The sequence below is a fragment of the Chamaea fasciata genome, unplaced genomic scaffold (genome assembly GCF_029207755.1).
Source record: "Chamaea fasciata isolate MVZ Bird 193981 ecotype frontalis unplaced genomic scaffold, bChaFas1.0.hap1 SCAF_55, whole genome shotgun sequence".
In the NCBI taxonomy this organism is placed as follows: domain Eukaryota; kingdom Metazoa; phylum Chordata; class Aves; order Passeriformes; family Sylviidae; genus Chamaea; species Chamaea fasciata.
Window position 1 is genome coordinate 786,055 of NW_027094140.1, and position 16,329 is coordinate 802,383.

At 42.6% G+C, this 16,329-nt stretch overlaps 1 long non-coding RNA gene across 2 annotated transcripts; it reads left to right on the forward strand.

Moving 5' to 3' along the window:
• The first annotated feature begins 10,397 nt into the window (after nt 1-10,397).
• LOC136304168 (uncharacterized) lies at nt 10,398-15,773 on the forward strand. Of its 2 annotated transcripts, XR_010724407.1 has the most exons (4): nt 10,398-10,614; nt 10,818-10,945; nt 11,663-11,753; nt 12,287-15,773. It is a non-coding gene; the product is annotated as an uncharacterized lncRNA (long non-coding RNA). The 2 variants fall into 2 exon arrangements; XR_010724408.1 differs by lacking the exon at nt 12,287-15,773 and having other exon boundaries at nt 11,663-12,160.
• The last annotated feature ends 556 nt before the right edge of the window (nt 15,774-16,329 follow it).

Here is a 16,329-nt window from a genome sequence, read left to right on the forward strand (position 1 = left end):
CAGTTTCCCCAGTCTCTGCTCTGTTTAAACTTGGCTCTCAAATGTCTTGTCTAGTAAGTCAGTGAAAATGCCCTGTCAGGCAGTCTGTAAGTGTGTATGAAGGTCTTCAGTTACAAAATTTAGAGTTTTATTAAGAGGCACCTAGAACAACCAAGATGTGCTTAAAAGTTCTTTGTAGTATTAGCTTTAGAATAAAAAAAGACAACTTACTAGAGAGCCTAGCCTACAGCAGGAGCTTCTGGGTATCTCATCCTTGTGTACTGCACAGCTAACCCCAATAGCTGTGTTCACAGCAGTTGATGCGGTATACTCACCTATTTCACACTGCTTCCCTGAGAAACCTTGGTGGCACTGGCAGATGAAGAGCTGTGGGGAATAATGTGCCTGTGAACACTGGCCCCCATTGTAGCATTTATTTCTGGTGCAGGCTGTGGAATAAGCAAAAGCCAGGAAATACTGTTAGATTTCACAGAAGCAAGAAGCTGGAAATGTAGACACACCTTTCATTTTCCTGTCAGTCTCTTTTAGCCTGTTCCGTTTTTCCCTACCCACCTGTTATTGCCATGTGCTTACAGCCTTTTTGTGTAGCGCTTCAATTTTTTTCTCTGTTTCATTCTCTTCACATATTCTGTCAGACTTTCTCAGCTCCATGCCCACTCCCACTTAGTCCCGCCCATGACTGTGTATACTGGTATTTTCTTTTCTATCCTCTTCTATTCCCAGACAAATTTTCTGTGCAGTAACTCTGGCCCTGACAGTGGATGATTAGATGGACAAGCTCTCACCATTTACTTTTTCTTTGTCATACTTACCTCTGACAGGCACAGTGTGGCAGTGACTCCGACCACTGTCACACCCACAGTATTCGATTCTGCTCCCTGAAAGCCTCAGCCAGGTCCCCCTGTATTGGTAAATTTCTGCAGATGAATTATCTGTGCAAATGGCTGTAATCGGAGAAGGGAAATCCTCTTTTAGTTCAGGGAAAAGACCTGGCTGAGCAAAAGGACTCCCTTCTATTTCCAGGAGAAAAGCATCTGTGATGGGAGCATCTTTCTAATGGGTTGCCCTTTTTCCTTCTCCGACCACAACGGTCCCATCTCTCTCGCTGCTGTGCTGCCAAATGTACTGTTCCACTATTGACTCGTCTCTCTTTCTTTCAAGAAGAGCAGAGGGAGGGGAAAACTTTGTTGTGGATGGTATTAACGCGCTGGTATTTTGCCTTCTGAATCTCTCATCCACATAACCATGACCAAAAGCTCTCAGGCTCTGTTTCCTCAGCATGATTTGCTTTCCCCTCCCATGTTCATAATGCTCCAGCTAACATGGTTTTAGTTAGCCTGGCTTACCTCTAGATCTGGCTCCTCGTTTGAAACGCATGTGTAAGCCCTGCAAGCAAAGAAGGTTAATTCTGTGAGTAACTGCTCTCTTAAAAAAGATGAGAGAACAAGTACCTTCAAAGAGTCAGTCCTTTTCTTAAGGGCATGTAAATCAGGAGCTCTGAGGAATTGTCTGCCCTCTTGTCAGACAATACAGTGAAATGTGCCTCTAGTACCTCAGGATGGGTTCCTAAGAATTGTAAATCATTTTGTTCCACAGATTACCAGGTGATTGCTTGTCATCTGAGTGAGGTGAATTTGGGATATGCTGTACTCACATTGTGTGTGAAGTCATTATGTGTTCTTGGGGCGTTGCAAATGCTAACTGAAGCTTGCCAGCTTTCTGCTATTTGAAGGAGGTTCAAGCAAATAATTTCCAAGGTAGGTACAGTCAACAAGCAGTTACTTTTGCTCACTGACATGCAGTTTCCCCATGAGACTTTGTAGCTTGATTATCTTTAAGAGATATGTCTCTTGCAGCCAGTTAAATGAAATATTTTGGATACAGTTTAATGGAGGAAACCAATTTAGAAAGCTTCTTTGATTAGGCCACAAGAGAAAGAAGATAAGAAGGAGGAAAGGTGGGATAGCAATTTTTTGAGAAAGGGAGTAAACGTTCTGGAATTGTGTAGCATTTACTCAAGCTGTGTGTGGTGTGAGGGGACAAGGGAACCACTGACGTGCAGTTTTAAGTGAGAATAGTGATGAAGATGATGACCATAGAAAACGGAAGGCTGGCTACAATGGAGTTCTTATTAACAGTGAAAGGTGACAGTGAACAGATACACCAGGAATACCCGGAGAAGACTTGTTTACTTGCAAGTCTTGAAATGAAAACGGGCCAGGATAACACATAACACATCCACAATGATAGACTACTTTGTAACATTTTTCTTCCTCTGATTTGTAGTGAGCTAAGCAGATTCTCATTCTGTCTGATGCAGACAGCTGCAGCCAATGGCAAAGAAATGCTGCTGAAAATACAGGAAGATGGCAAGAGAATTATTTGATGAATTAGCCTCTTACCTGGCACTGGGCAGTCATGATTGCTCCTACCAGCACAAGGAGACATGGGAGCTTGCCTTCCATTCGGAGTGTTTTTCACATCAGCTCTAAAGATCAAATTATCTGTAGAGACAAAAAATAGGATGTTGAACAAAGGAAGTTTACAGCGTGAATGCAGTTCAAGGTGTAACTTTAAATGAAAGTTTTAAATGATGAGAATTCTTTTTATACATTTTTTCAACCCATCACTTCTCAGCTGTCTGGTCTAACTGTCCTGGTCTTCCTAGGGAAACTGCCAGGCTGGATCCAGATGTGCTTTTACTTGATAAACTTAGAAACTTGTAAGCTAAAGCACACTCATTTACATCTGGAGGAAACTGAGAGAGTGCTTCCTGGGGAATAATACAGAAGTAAATTCCAAGTACTTTTTCCCTAAATTGTAGGATGCCAACAGTAGTACCATGTGCACTATTAGAGAGATGGGCTTACCTGATGATGCAGTGTAATGGTGATTTAAATGCGTTAATTGAGATTCTGATTACTGACACCTACTTAAGAGATCTCTTGCAGAGGGTCTGCTGAAGGGTCAGTTTGTGTTAACAGTGGTTTAAGAGGATCTGCATTTCTTGTAGACTGCTACTTTGGGTGAGAGTGAAGATTCTCTCTTGTGTAGAGAATGTGTAGGCAAAATGACTTTGCTTGATGATAGGTGAGGACTTATTTTCAATATTTCTACCGATCCTTCCCAACTAAGCCTTTAGTTTTTACTAGTATCATACGCTTTTGCTAAAAAGGCAGAGTTGTGGCAATGGTCTGGCAGGCTAGCTTTTTTCTGATAGTCTCATTTATTTGTTGCAGCATCTTTCTCTATGTCACTTCTATGCAGTCACAACTATACATTATTCCCTCTAACCTCTTCAGCAGCTTTACACTTCAAAGCCCTGTTCAATCCACCAAGAAGAGTTTCCGCTTTCTCCAAATCGATTTACATAGTCTGACTCGTCTATCAGTACTCTTGGGAGAGAACCTTCATTGATCCCTAGTGGAAGATTGTAAGGTGTCATGTAGGTGTGGTGGACCCTGCCTGCTTTGAACAAGTCCTGCACCACAAGTCCATTTTCTCTCTTCCTTTTAAAATATAATACCTCCTATACAAACCAAGAGCTGGGAGCAAGATAAAGTAGCAGGCACAAGATACAGGCAAGAAGATAGATTTTAATTTCCAGTCTCTAGGATTGCCCTGAAGTTCCAAATACTTGAAATAATATTCAGGCAGCGTTGCCCACACTATCACCTTTTTATCATCTATGTTATATGCAGAAAGCTAACTCAATTATTTGAAAAAACTACTACTTCCAGAAATCATGAGCTCAGACTCTGTTTATATAAAGCCAAAGAAGGCAGCTGGATAACAGCTGGTGAAACTGGAGTATGATAGATGAGTCATAAATTTGGATTCAGGGCTAATATGGAGAAAGACTCTGGGTTTTTAGTAGTTTTGTCATTGGGGCTTTTTTATTTGTCTGTTTGTTTGTTTGTTTGTTTTAAAATTTGTTCAAAGCAAAAGGTATAAATAGTCCAGTTTCTGAAGCAGAACCAGAAGTACAGCAGGATAATTTAGGATGTGATTTCTCATCATTAGGCTGCAAAAAGAAGGGACTTAAGTTGCAAGTCAGACTGAAAAGATTCACAAGAACATCTTCCGAGAACCTTAATTACTCCATGCTTTATCTTTAGGTCACATCTTGACGATAAAATCCTTAAAATTCGGAGCATCTCTCAGTGACTTGTATTGGTCCATGGATTTCACAGTACACTTTTTATATACTTTCAAGTCATTTTTCACCTCTTAGGAAACACTGCATAGTGAGCCTTTTAAAAAAAAAAGTGGTACAAGCGATTCCCAAGTAGACATTAACTTCAATTGCATCTGAGCTAAATCAGCAGCGTTCCCAAAGCCGAAGTGAATGATCTGAACCGCTGTCCAGTCGGTTGGTTTCTGCTGTAACCCTGTGTTATAGTATCCTTACTCCCCGCAGCTGTGGCTCATTATTACAGCTATGCAGGCTTGTGTTCTGAATCCCACAGTGGCAATGTTTTAACTTGCTAATTGTTGGTATCACTGGTGATCTTTGTTGTTATCTGCAGAGAAGGCTTGAAGTTCTTAAAACTGTTAGAAACAAGATTCCGGTAGCTAAGACGCTTTCAAAGAAAGCTTTGTTCAGTGAAACTACTTAGATCTGAGTTGAGCTGCCTGCTTAGAATTTCTTCCTGGGAAGCTCGGTAAAGAACTTACTGAGCTCATGCTAGGTACTGTTACTTAGCTCTAACAACTGGCTTTTTCTGTCTCAGCTTCTGCTCTCAGATACCTTCATGAGAACAGGATCATCCATAGAGACTTGAAGCCAGAGAACATTGTGCTGCAGCAAGGAGAGCAAAGGGTAAGCAGGAAGCAGACGTCTCTACCTGCACAGACAAGTAAACTTACAAGGAACCTGCATGTGCTTCATGCAGTTACATGGTCCCTCTGCAAGAGCACTCAGCCCAGGATAACACCTGTCTCAGGTCACTGTCACATAGTATTCTGTGTGCAGCTGAGGTGAGACGTTGTATTAGACGTCTGTTAACACCTGACATTTTGACTTTCAACTATTAAGGAAAGAAGCAGACTGTCCTGATTGACCAAAGATCGGAAGGAGCTAGAGGCGTAACTGCTAAGTGTGCTACAACACCTTCAAATTCTTTGTGGTTTTAGAAATCTACAGTAGCCTCCCATTTCTGCTTCTATCTCTTCACTGGCACCTTTCCTGCATAGCTTTGAAGAGCCAGACCTTTTCTTTCTGCTGTATGATGTGCTTTTAACAGGACTTCAGTCTGGCATTCTTATTCTCTGTTGTGTGTTTCAGTTAATACACAAAATCATTGACCTTGGTTATGCTAAGGAGTTGGATCAGGGGAGCCTGTGCACATCCTTTGTTGGGACTCTGCAGTACTTGGTAAGAAAGGAATTCAGCTAGAAGAGCAGCTACTGCTTTCTAGTGGGATAGAATTAACTGTTACCAAGCTTTGGGCTGGGATTAGGTACTTGCACGGTATGGGGTGCATTTGTGGTGCTGAAGCTAGCAAAGGTGACTGCTTTTTTGCTGACACTGGGTTTTGCTGAGACTGGGTTTTGTGCTACCTGCATCTGTTATAAATAAGCAGGAGTGCCAGTAACCTATGCTACTCACTCCAGGAGGGTCTTAAAGCCCGTGAGAGGCAGCGTTCAATAATGTCTTTAATTATTTGTACAAATGTTAATGAGATGTTAAGGGACAGAGAAAGCTGAGAGCTTTCTGGCCAAAGCCATCTGGCTTTGTCTCACGCGTGTAAACTGTATCAGGCTCCAGAGCTACTGGAACAGCAGAAGTATAGGGTGACAGTGGATTCCTGGAGCTTTGGCACGCTTGCCTTTGAGTGCATTACAGGCTTCCGACCATTCCTACCCAACTGGCAGCCAGTGCAATGGTGAGTGAACCGTGGCTGGGTGGTAAGTGGGCATGATGTGACTTTCCTGTTTACAGGAAGCAGAAGTGTGGTCCCTTGATTCTGAGGATAATATCCCTATGTTTCTTGCCCTTTTGGAAAGTGACCCCTTTCACAGGGGCTTGACTCACCTGAGCAAGTTCAGCATTCCTGAGACTTGCTCTATGGGATAAGGGCTGACTCCCGCAGGGCAGGTAACAGAAACCAAAGTGGCATCTGTATTATATGTCAAGAGTAGCTTTTAAGAGCCTACTAGCATGCAGGCTGGGAAAGGCGGGCAATTTTTTCACCATTGTACTCGCTCACATTAGGCATGCAAAAGTGCGTCAGAAGAGTGAGCTGGATATTGTTGTTTCAGAAGACTTATCCGGAGAAGTCAAGTTTTCTAGCAGTTTGCCCTGCCCCAACAATCTAAACAGGTGAGTACTAGAAATTGCTGTGCTGAGATAAACTGATTCTTCTGCAAAAGGACCAAGTTTGTGTTGTATGCCTTACTGTGTTAATCTGTGAATACACTGAGTGCGTGACACAGGCAGTACTACTGTCGCTTGTCAGACTTGTGTAGTCTTGGTTTCTGCCTTCTAAACGCTGCGTTTGTGATGGGGAGAGGTGGAGTGCTGGAGGGAGAAGGAGGGAGGCAGTTTTGTCAGTCCTCCCACACAGAACAGGCCGTATCGTTACTGCAAATGCACTTTTACCTTTTCTGATCTCCTGGTTTTTGTTGCTCAGTGTTTTGTCTGGGAGGCTGGAGAAATGGCCGCAACTCATGTTAATGTGGCACCCACGTCAGAGAGGTACAGATCCTACCTATGGACCCAATGGGTGTTTCAAAGCATTGGATGGCATTTTGAACTTGAAGGTAAGCAATATGTCTGTATTAGCCTAAAAAGTTTTCCAGAGAGCAGTTTCCTGAGCCTCTGAATCCTAGACTTCGGAGGAAGAGTGAGGCAGAAACTCATAGAACTGTCTCCTGACCGTTAGTGACAGGTGCTTTCCTCTTGCTTCTTTGAGGACAAATACTCCCTGAGCTTGTTGGGAGTAGTGAAGAGCTTCTGTGCATGCTTGGTTCCATATTCTGAGAGAGGATTCTACAGGTATTTAACTGCCATGTTTAACTGCCATATTTAACTCTCTTCCACTTGATGGAGGACAAGAACTTTGCCATAATGTTAGGAAGTAGCTGTAAAGTGACTTCTTGATTCTGCCAAGTGCTTTGAACAGTTTCTTGGTGGTCATTTTTTCGGTCCCTCAATCTCTGCTCTAAGATGACCAATGTATCTTCAGCCTTTCTCATGCCATGCTACTCTTCTGGTAGTTGCTTCAGGTTTTGAACATGGTTACGGGAACTGTGCACACCTACCCTGTGACAGAGGAAGAGACTCTGCAGAGTGTGAAGGCCAGGATTCAGTCAGATACAGGAATTCCAGAACAGGACCAGGAACTAGTGCAGGAAGCAGGACTTGAATTGTTTTCTCAGAAGTTGGTCACTAAACATACAGCTGATGGCAAGGTGAGTCTCGGTATTTCCTTTCTTGAGTTTGAGTGAATCAGAAGTCACTGCACTCGCTTTGGGATCACAGCACTCCCTGCTGTTGTGGCATGCTTTTGTCATGGTAACCTCACAGACCTAACAGCCACTGTAGCGTAGGCAGCCTGTTGCCTTTGGTGCTCTGTGTTTGGTTGAGGAGGACTCTTCTGTTTGTGGTGTTGCCAAGGCTTGCTCTTCCCAAGAAAACCTGGTTGGGTCTTTTGTCTTCTGCAGGTGAATGATACTGCAGCAACAGACACAGACCTTCTCTTCCTCTTTGATAACAAGAAAATTTCCTGAGGCTCAGGTGGCCTTGCGTCCTCATCCAGAAAGTGTTGGCTGCATCCGTAAGGACTCCTCTGGCATGAATATGAAGGGCGGGGCGGGGTCAGTGTTGAGAGGGGCGTCTGTGTTTTGTGGTCTGTATCGTGCACAAAGAGTAGAGGGAGCTTTTGCGTATTGGGACTGAAGAAGCGGTAAAATGGACTGTCATTCATTCAGTTTATCAGAATAACTAAAAAAGGGAGGTGTTTGATTATGACATGCTAGGGGAGCTGCACAGGGGTTATCCAGCTCTAGGCTTTGCAGGCAGTAACATGCCCCTCAAAGGAGCAATGTTTTGGTCTGTTTTGTGATAACACAGTATTCCTGCTTCACGCTGATATGTCCATTTCCCTTTCTCCCACCTCCTCTGTTTTCAGTTCAGGATCCAAAGAAGGATCTCCACTTTTTCCAGTTGCAGAAAGTGTGGGGTCAGATCTGGCACACGATGCGGATGCTGAAAGAGGACTGTAATCGGCTTCAGCAGGGGCAGCGAGCAGCCATGTACGGTGGCCGTTTCTCCACAATACTTATCTCTGTCTTTGTGCGCTGGTGGAAGGGAAGACAGAAATGGGACCCTGTTGGAATGGGGAAGCCCGTGATTGGAGCTGTATGCAATTCATGAAATGTGGAGAGTTAGCCCTTTGGCACAACTGCATTTGTCCTCACCGCTGTCTCAAGTATCTGTTTTGGATGTAAATGAAAGCCTGGTGGATTTCTACTTTCAGAGGCTAATAGGACCTTCTTGTCCTTGCAGGATGAATCTGTTGCGTTACAATAGTACCCTCTGGAAGATGAAGAATTCTATGGCCTCCCTTTCTCAGCAGCTGAAAGCAAAGCTGGACTTCTTTAAAACAAGCATCCAAATTGACCTGGAAAAGTATAAAGAGCAGATTGAGTTTGGAATTAGTGAGTATAGCATCTGGAAAACGGGTCTTTTCATGACTCTTATCCTCACAAAAACACCTGCCTCTTTCTCTGTGAACCTGAGAAAGCCAGTCACTCTTCTTTGATTCCTGTAGCTTCTGAGAAGCTGCTGTTTGTCTGGAAAGGGATGGAGCAAGCTGTGGAACTTTGTGGGAGGGTATGTTTCTAAATCTAACTGCTAGTCATAAAGAGGTTTGTTTTTGTTATCTCTCCCCTCCTCCCCCTTTAGCTTCATTGTCCCTGCCTTAAATAGAAACCCCTTGTATCTGCCCTGATGTCAGATTTCACATTGCCTTGGTTTGTGTGGCACAATTTTTGTCCATTATTAGTACTACATGAAGCTCGTTCTGTTGTAAGGCTTAGGGGGAAACGGGAGATCTTGGCGAAGCCCCAGAAACGTCTTGGAATTTCCTTGAATTGAAACGACTCGTTTGTCTTTGGCCAAGGCTGCTGTTTGCATCTTGTTGGTTTGTTTAGAATTAAGAATGAGAAAGGAAGAACCAGTGTGAGTGTGTGTGGTAGTGTCTCTAGGTATGAGACTGTTGTGTTGCTTATGTTCTACCCTGCTTTCAGGAAGATGATGTGGAGCAGGTCGTGAAGAGGATGATGGCCCTGCAGACAGACATCATGGACCTGCAGAGAAGCCCGCTAGGTCGTAAACAAGGAGGAACACTGGAGGATTTGTGAGTTGAACTACCTTGAGCTTCAGATGCAGGAGTGTTTCTGGCTAAGCTTACTCACTAGAGGACAGTGAAAGGGCTGTTTCTTCCACCCAAATTGTGGGGGACTGGGAGCACTTTAACACTAAAGATGTTTTTTGACTCATCTGTCATTGTTCTGAAATGGCAGACAGGTATAGAAAAGATTTGAGTTCTCAAACTATTTGTTCCATGTTTTGGTTCTTTGGAAATCCTTTTCTTTCCTGCTTTTTTCTTCTAGAGAAGAACAAGCCAGAGAGCTGTACTGAAGACTCAGAGAGAAGCCAAGAGGTAAAAGACGCTTTAGCTCGAGGTCAGCTTGCTTTGTGTGTAACTTTGGAGGTGTAGTAACGATCATTGAGAAAACTAGCTGACTTCTAGGCCTGCCCAGACACTAGCAGCACATGGGCTCTCCTGGATTGCCTTTTCTCGAGAGGGAAGTCAGGGAGTCAGTTTCACACTAGGCCAGCCTTCCTTTCTTGGTGCTTTGTGAGCTGTTCTCGAAACTCCTCTGGAGCTCTTTTCAGAGCAGGCTGTTGCCACAAGCAACAACCAACCTTTCTGGGTAGAAAGGATGAAAGACACGACTGTTCCTTTGATCCAGTCCCAACTCTCCTTTTCAAGTTCTTTAAATTTTGAAGAAGGTGGCTAAAATTCAGTGTAATTCATCCCACTCAAACTTGCATATCCTGAACTTTGGCTGTTTCAGGATTAAAGCAGTAGTGGAAATGAGCCGCTAAGAATCTTCTCACTCTGTCCTATAAACCGACCTTTCTGTGTAATATTGGCTGTCATTCCAGATCAGAGGACAGGCGGTGACAGCCAGGAAATAGTATGACTGCTTCTACAGGCAATCCAGACCTTTGAAAAAGAAGTTTGAGTCATTTATGCTCAGCTCAGGTGAGCTTTGCACATTTTATTCAGAGTTGAGAGAAGGTATTTTCTCTTCCAGCAAGAGAAGGTTTAAAACTCATTGCATATGGCTCTTGAGATCTTGCAGTGTTAACAGAAAATCATTAACTTCAGAACTGTTCTCCTACTGCAGTGGCCCATGTGTGATCTGATTAGTTTTTATTTTTTTAATAGTAAAACTGTAGTTTGCAAACAGAAGGCATTGGAATTGTTCCCCAGAGTGGAGAAAGTGATGAATCTGATGAGTGAAGATGAGGAAACAGTTGTTAGGCTTCAGGAGAAACGACAGAAAGAACTGTGGAACCTACTGAAAATTGCTTGTGTAAGTAAATTAAGAGCTCCCCTTTAACCTGAGAATATGGTTTGTAGCACAGGCTACTGAAACAATAGTAAATTGAGTGTATCCTATGGTTCTTTTCTTTCTTTTGAATCAGTATGAAAGCCAAGTTCCAGGTTGTCTCATATTCCCGGCTGCTGAAAACTAGTGGGAACAATTGCACTCTGAATATTCTGTGTTTTCTTCAGAGTAAAGTGCGTGGTCCTGTTACTGGCAGTCCAGAGAGCGTGAACACATCCCGTCTTGGTAGCTCAGGTCAACTGCTGCTGCAAGTCCCTTCTGGAACATTCAATTTATCAGAATCTGTAAGAAAAAGGTGAGGCAAAGTCTGGAGTTCTTTGGCTGCTAATGCCACCACTACAAAGCTAGGCTTCCTGCTTTGTGCAATAATGGCCCACAGGGTTTCTCATATTTTACACTTTGTGTTCAGCTTGCGTTGTCAGCAGCCTTAGTTTACTTGGTAGTTAAGACTTCCTGGGGCTTTCAGATCTTCCATATGAAAATTGGGTATCATGTATGGCTTCACTTCCCCCAGCCTCAGTAACAAAAGTGGTTTTTTGGTTTTCTTCCTTTAATCTGAGATGGTTGGGCTCACTTGGAAGTACACTGCCAGCAAGAACTGTTGAAGTATTGTCATGTAAGGTCACAGTAGCTGAGCTGTGTCATTGAGACTGCTGCATGCGTAGTTCCGGCTTGCTTAAATGAACTGGGTTACCACTTGGAATGAAAGACCTTGGTTTGTTTCTTTGCCTGTTGCCCCATCCTTAAGTTTATAGGCTACTCAGCTTTTCCTCTAGCAACAGTGGTTCCACCTAATAAGAACCCAGTTCCATCTTGGAATACATTTCCTTTCCCCCATTTAGTAAATCAGGGGCTGCCACCAACTTTTCAAGTTGCAGTATGAATTACAAGCCTATGACCTGACTAACTTCAGTGTTCTGCAGCGTATCTGCCAGAAGTATTTCTTGATGACAGAGGCAGCATCTCTTTAAACTGCCACAGAAATTAATAGTGTAATAATTGCCCCTTTCAGTGAGGAGCTGCTGCTGGAATCTCGGGAACTTTGTAGCCAACTAGAAAATGTGATGCGTGACACAATGAAGGATCAAGAGCAGAGTTTCTTGGTAATGTATTCACTCTTCTGTAAATGGACTAAGGAAGTGCCTGGCTTCGAAGTTCTGAATGTGCAACTTTGCCACCACTAACACAGCTAAATGAAATCTGCATTTTACTCATGGCCAAGGGGGAGAGTAGGAGATGCACAGAGATAGGAAGCACCGGTTCCCTCATAATCTGCCGCCTGACTTACTCTGCTTGCCAAAACTGGGAGCCACATGCTGGGAACTTGCTGCGCTAAACAGTAAAGGATGGGGCAAAGCACTTGGCTGTTGTACAAAACTACTGCAAAACTGCACACAAATTTGGGATGAGCGGGTGTCAGGGATCCTTAATTTAACAATGCAGAATATTGAAGAGAGAGTAAAATACTGGAGAGTGCAAATAGGTTGTTTCCTTGACAGCAGTCACGTGGCTCATCATGAAATTGACCAACTTGTTCCCAGTAAATTTTTTATAACTCTTAGCACACTTTACCTTTATTTTAGAAAAAGCTCAACTGTAGCCTGGTGTTGAATTTCATTTATTCTTTCGGCTCTAGACTGGAGCTGGCTGCAGCTTCAGGTAGAAGAAACAAACAATCCAGAACAAACCCAGATGTAGAATCACTCTGGTTGCCTCTGAAGCCATGCTGCTTTGGGAAGCCAACTGTGAAAAGCTGCTGCCTCTGAGAAGGGAATATCAACTGCCTTCTACTGTCACCAACTGCTTATGTGATACATATGGCTTAGCTTTTAGTATCCACTTCTCAGACACTTTTTCACAAAGATACACTAGGGAATGCCTGTTCTAACTGCTTGGAGAATGTTCTTAATTGTGCCTTAAGACAGCAGATCTCTGTCCTGATACGTCTTCCCTTGGGCATCGCCTGTGGCTGTTTTGCTGCATTTTGGGCTTTCTAATGAACAATGGACAAGGTATACCCAGTCACTGGTAGATGTCACCTTCCTAATGAACTGTGAACTTAATTGCTTAACTTTGCTGATTTGCACTTTTTTTCTTTAAGTGTAATGGTTGTACTTACCTAATACTTGTTTCCTGTCTGGGAACAAAATTATCTAAAACATGTAAACTTTTGGTTTGCTCTTGTTGATGCGCTCAATAACACTATAATGGAAAAAGCTGCTTTCACTGTGCAGGTCTCTAAAACGTGAGAGGTGTAAGAATGTTAGCCTAGAAACCAAAGAAGGAAATCTTCAGTGTACAGGTATCGTGTAACAAAGCATTTGCAGATTATCTATTAACCATGCTTAAAGTTGCATGAAAAGATGAAAAAAAGACCAAAAACCCCAGCTGGATGGAACCTTGGTGAGAGTCAACACACACCAACCTTGTGTTCTGACTGTGACCAATTTATTTCATTCTGTTCTAACCCCAAATTTCCACTACAACACAGAGACCTCCTTTTATAAAAGGCTGTGAAGTATAGGACATGCAAAATGCAATACAATAATGGGGAGAGGTTGGATTTTCTTTTGTTTTTTTTGGAACAGATTTAAAATACAGGAAACTGAAATGTGGCACAAACATCACAACTTCCATGCATGCCTTCAAGTGTCTTCCTTTGTTGTGCTGGCACACTCTGGACTTCAGCAGTGGGTTAAAGTCATTCTTGGGCAGAGTAGAAAGTTCACACTTCTTCAAATTTTTGAGTAATATTAAGGCTGAAATGCACCAGGTACACTTTTCCTTCATCTTCCAGAGCACCACCAGTTGTTTTACTTAAAGCTGTGTTAGGCTTCCAGCTCAAATCCCAGCTCAATTTTGTGACCTCCAGCACTGAAATTCTTGCCATCAATCAAGCCCGAGAGGGTCAGCTTTACACCTACAAAAGCAAGTCACGAGAACCATCATGCACTGACATCCCAGTACAGTGCTCTTCCTCAGGTCCTTGACCTCACTAATGTGGCTTAGTTGCCACAGGAACTTGCATCCATAGACATCCTTTAGTTCTCTGAGTCTGCGTAGACTTCTAGCTCCTTTGTTCATCTAGTCTGTTCTTAAGATGACAGTGAATTAAACCATAGTGTAGTACTTAACACCATTTGCTGTTACCAGTGAGAACTGCGTACCAGGTCGAAGGGCATGAGTGTAACCAATTCCAATGAGGCTGGCATTGTTCACTTTAGCCTATAGGAAAAAAAAAATCACAGTATTTATAAACTGTGTAAGTATTCATACAGAAGTATCCCAGTCCCCTGAGAAGGTGGCCTATGCATTAACACTCTTGAGCTACTTGGAGACCAACCTCTCTTAGAAGCATGTTCCAATCTTTTCCTTTTCTCAGGAGTTTTCAGCTTAAGCAAATGGTGCGAATTCTGCCTTCAGAGAATGCCATGCTGTTTTTCACTGCCTCCTCTATTATGTCTTTATATCTTTTAAAGAGCTACTTACTGCAGTCCCTCAGAGCCTGTCTTGTTCACATCACTCAGGAGTGATTTTCTTTTTTCTTCTAATGAGCAAGAAATACATGAATATGCAATCCCCTTTTTGCATTACTAAGTTTTGAGCTCTTAACAACAGTATTTCTCATTTTCAATTTTGGTTCAGTGGTCCTGGAACTAATTGTTGTTTTGAAACATAAATGCTTGCTACTTCAGTTCTTGGTCTTAAAACACACACGTCAGCTAACTTTCAATGGTTAACTTACTGTTAGGAGAAGGCTGTAAGCTCAGGTAAACTTCCACCATTGTAATTATAATATGGTTTTACATTATGGATTTAAGAATTCAAAGGACACTTTCATTGTCTTTTAAAAGACATTTTTCAGCACAGTAGCATGCTATTCCAAGCACACTAGTCAGACTATTTCACTATGGACAAAATTATATTTAAGATTTCTTTTCCTCCATAAGTTCACAAGTACGATGTGTGAGGTCCCAATTTAAATTTGAACCACAACAGAAGCCACAGTTCACAATCTACCATACTTCCTCAGTAACTAGTTCAGGCAACTGCTTCATTACAAATTTTCAGTATTTAGGGGAGCTTGAAATACTCATTTCTGTAACAAAATTCTTACCACAACGGAAGTCCTCTCATCCATTTGGTACTTTCCAGCAATACCAAAACGTGTGTTGTTACTGCCAGCAGTCCATGCAAGATTGACTGATGTCTCAACCTTATTAGTAACCTTCTGATAAACAGACCCACCAAACTCAGTGCCGTCATTCCTGTTTGTAATAGATGCAAGTGTGTCAGGCCTTGCTTTGTTTAGTAACTCTTTAGATTAACCCTTCCCCACAATGATTTGACATTATCTCCTAAAATGAACCAAGAGATCCAATACTTCCCTGAACCCAGGCTCACTACTTCCTAGCTGGAGCTGGCAGACTCCTGCTCCTATTTTTTTTTGCACAAAACATGTTTTGCTTGCAGAACGGAACAAGACTTGCCAGAGACCTACAGTTTAAGGTTCTGACAAAAAAAACCAAACCAAGCAAACCAAAACCAAAACCAACCCACCCAGATAACCTGGTTGCTTGTCTCAAGTAAGCCAGTGTGCAGTAACACATAAAGGAGACTTCAGTTATGAGAATAAGACTGAAAACAATGTTGTTGAGTTATAATCGTTTAAATACACCATCTTCAAAGCGTCTCAGGCCACCTGAATGCCAAGATTAGGGCTACGCAGCGATGACAGCTGGAAACAAACACAATGCCACGCATGCCTTTCTCCTTCATCTTGGGCATTTCTGAGGGAGAAAGTTTCTGTGTGGAGAGTGTGATTGATAACTGGCTAGCTGCAAAAGGTCACGTAGACATGAGGGAGCTTTGCTGAGCACACAGGCACTCTCATGAGAACCAGCAAGGCGGTAAGGTTCGCATGTCCTTGAGCACAGCTGGGATACGATAACAAGACCTTGTAGCTGAAAGATATGAGGGAGAAGCACGGTAAAACAAAAACTTACTCAAACTGTGTAACCACAAAGAAATGTAGAAAGAGGCGTAGCTGACTTTTAGTCTGAGCACCAATCCTGAGCTTAACTTTTGAAATATGCATGAGCTTATTAGTGTTATTATAAAAGCATTGTATGAATTATCAATAAACGAGATTTGCCGATCACTCATATTGAGTGAACATTTCTTCCGCCGCGGATTTCCCACAAGAACAGACTTTCCAGTTCTTAAAATCTTCTTAGTAGGAGGTGTGATGGTGCACTTTGACTAAATTGTGGTCAATTCTGTCTCCTAATAGCTGGCATCTTCAGATTCTACTGGCGGTGTTGGGAATATCTTTTCAAGAGTTGAGAAGGAAAGTGTCTTTTAAGGATTCTGATCTTCCAGTGTGATGCGTAGATACCAGTCAACGTGTAGACTGATGACAGGCACAGACAGTATGATTGGCAATTGCTTAGAAAATAAACAAAACATCAGGCAGTAGAATAATCCTGTCAACAAGGAGGATAACAGTAACTTTTCCAAGGGACAAATGTCAATGTCACTTTCAGTTACATTGCAGGAAAAAATGGTAAAAGAAATGGGTGTGACCCAGAATTCCCACAGCCAAGAGGATATGTGAGTACCAGTTTGGCTGAAATGACTGTTGCTTGTCATTCCCCAGTGACAGTTTGGAGAAGTCAT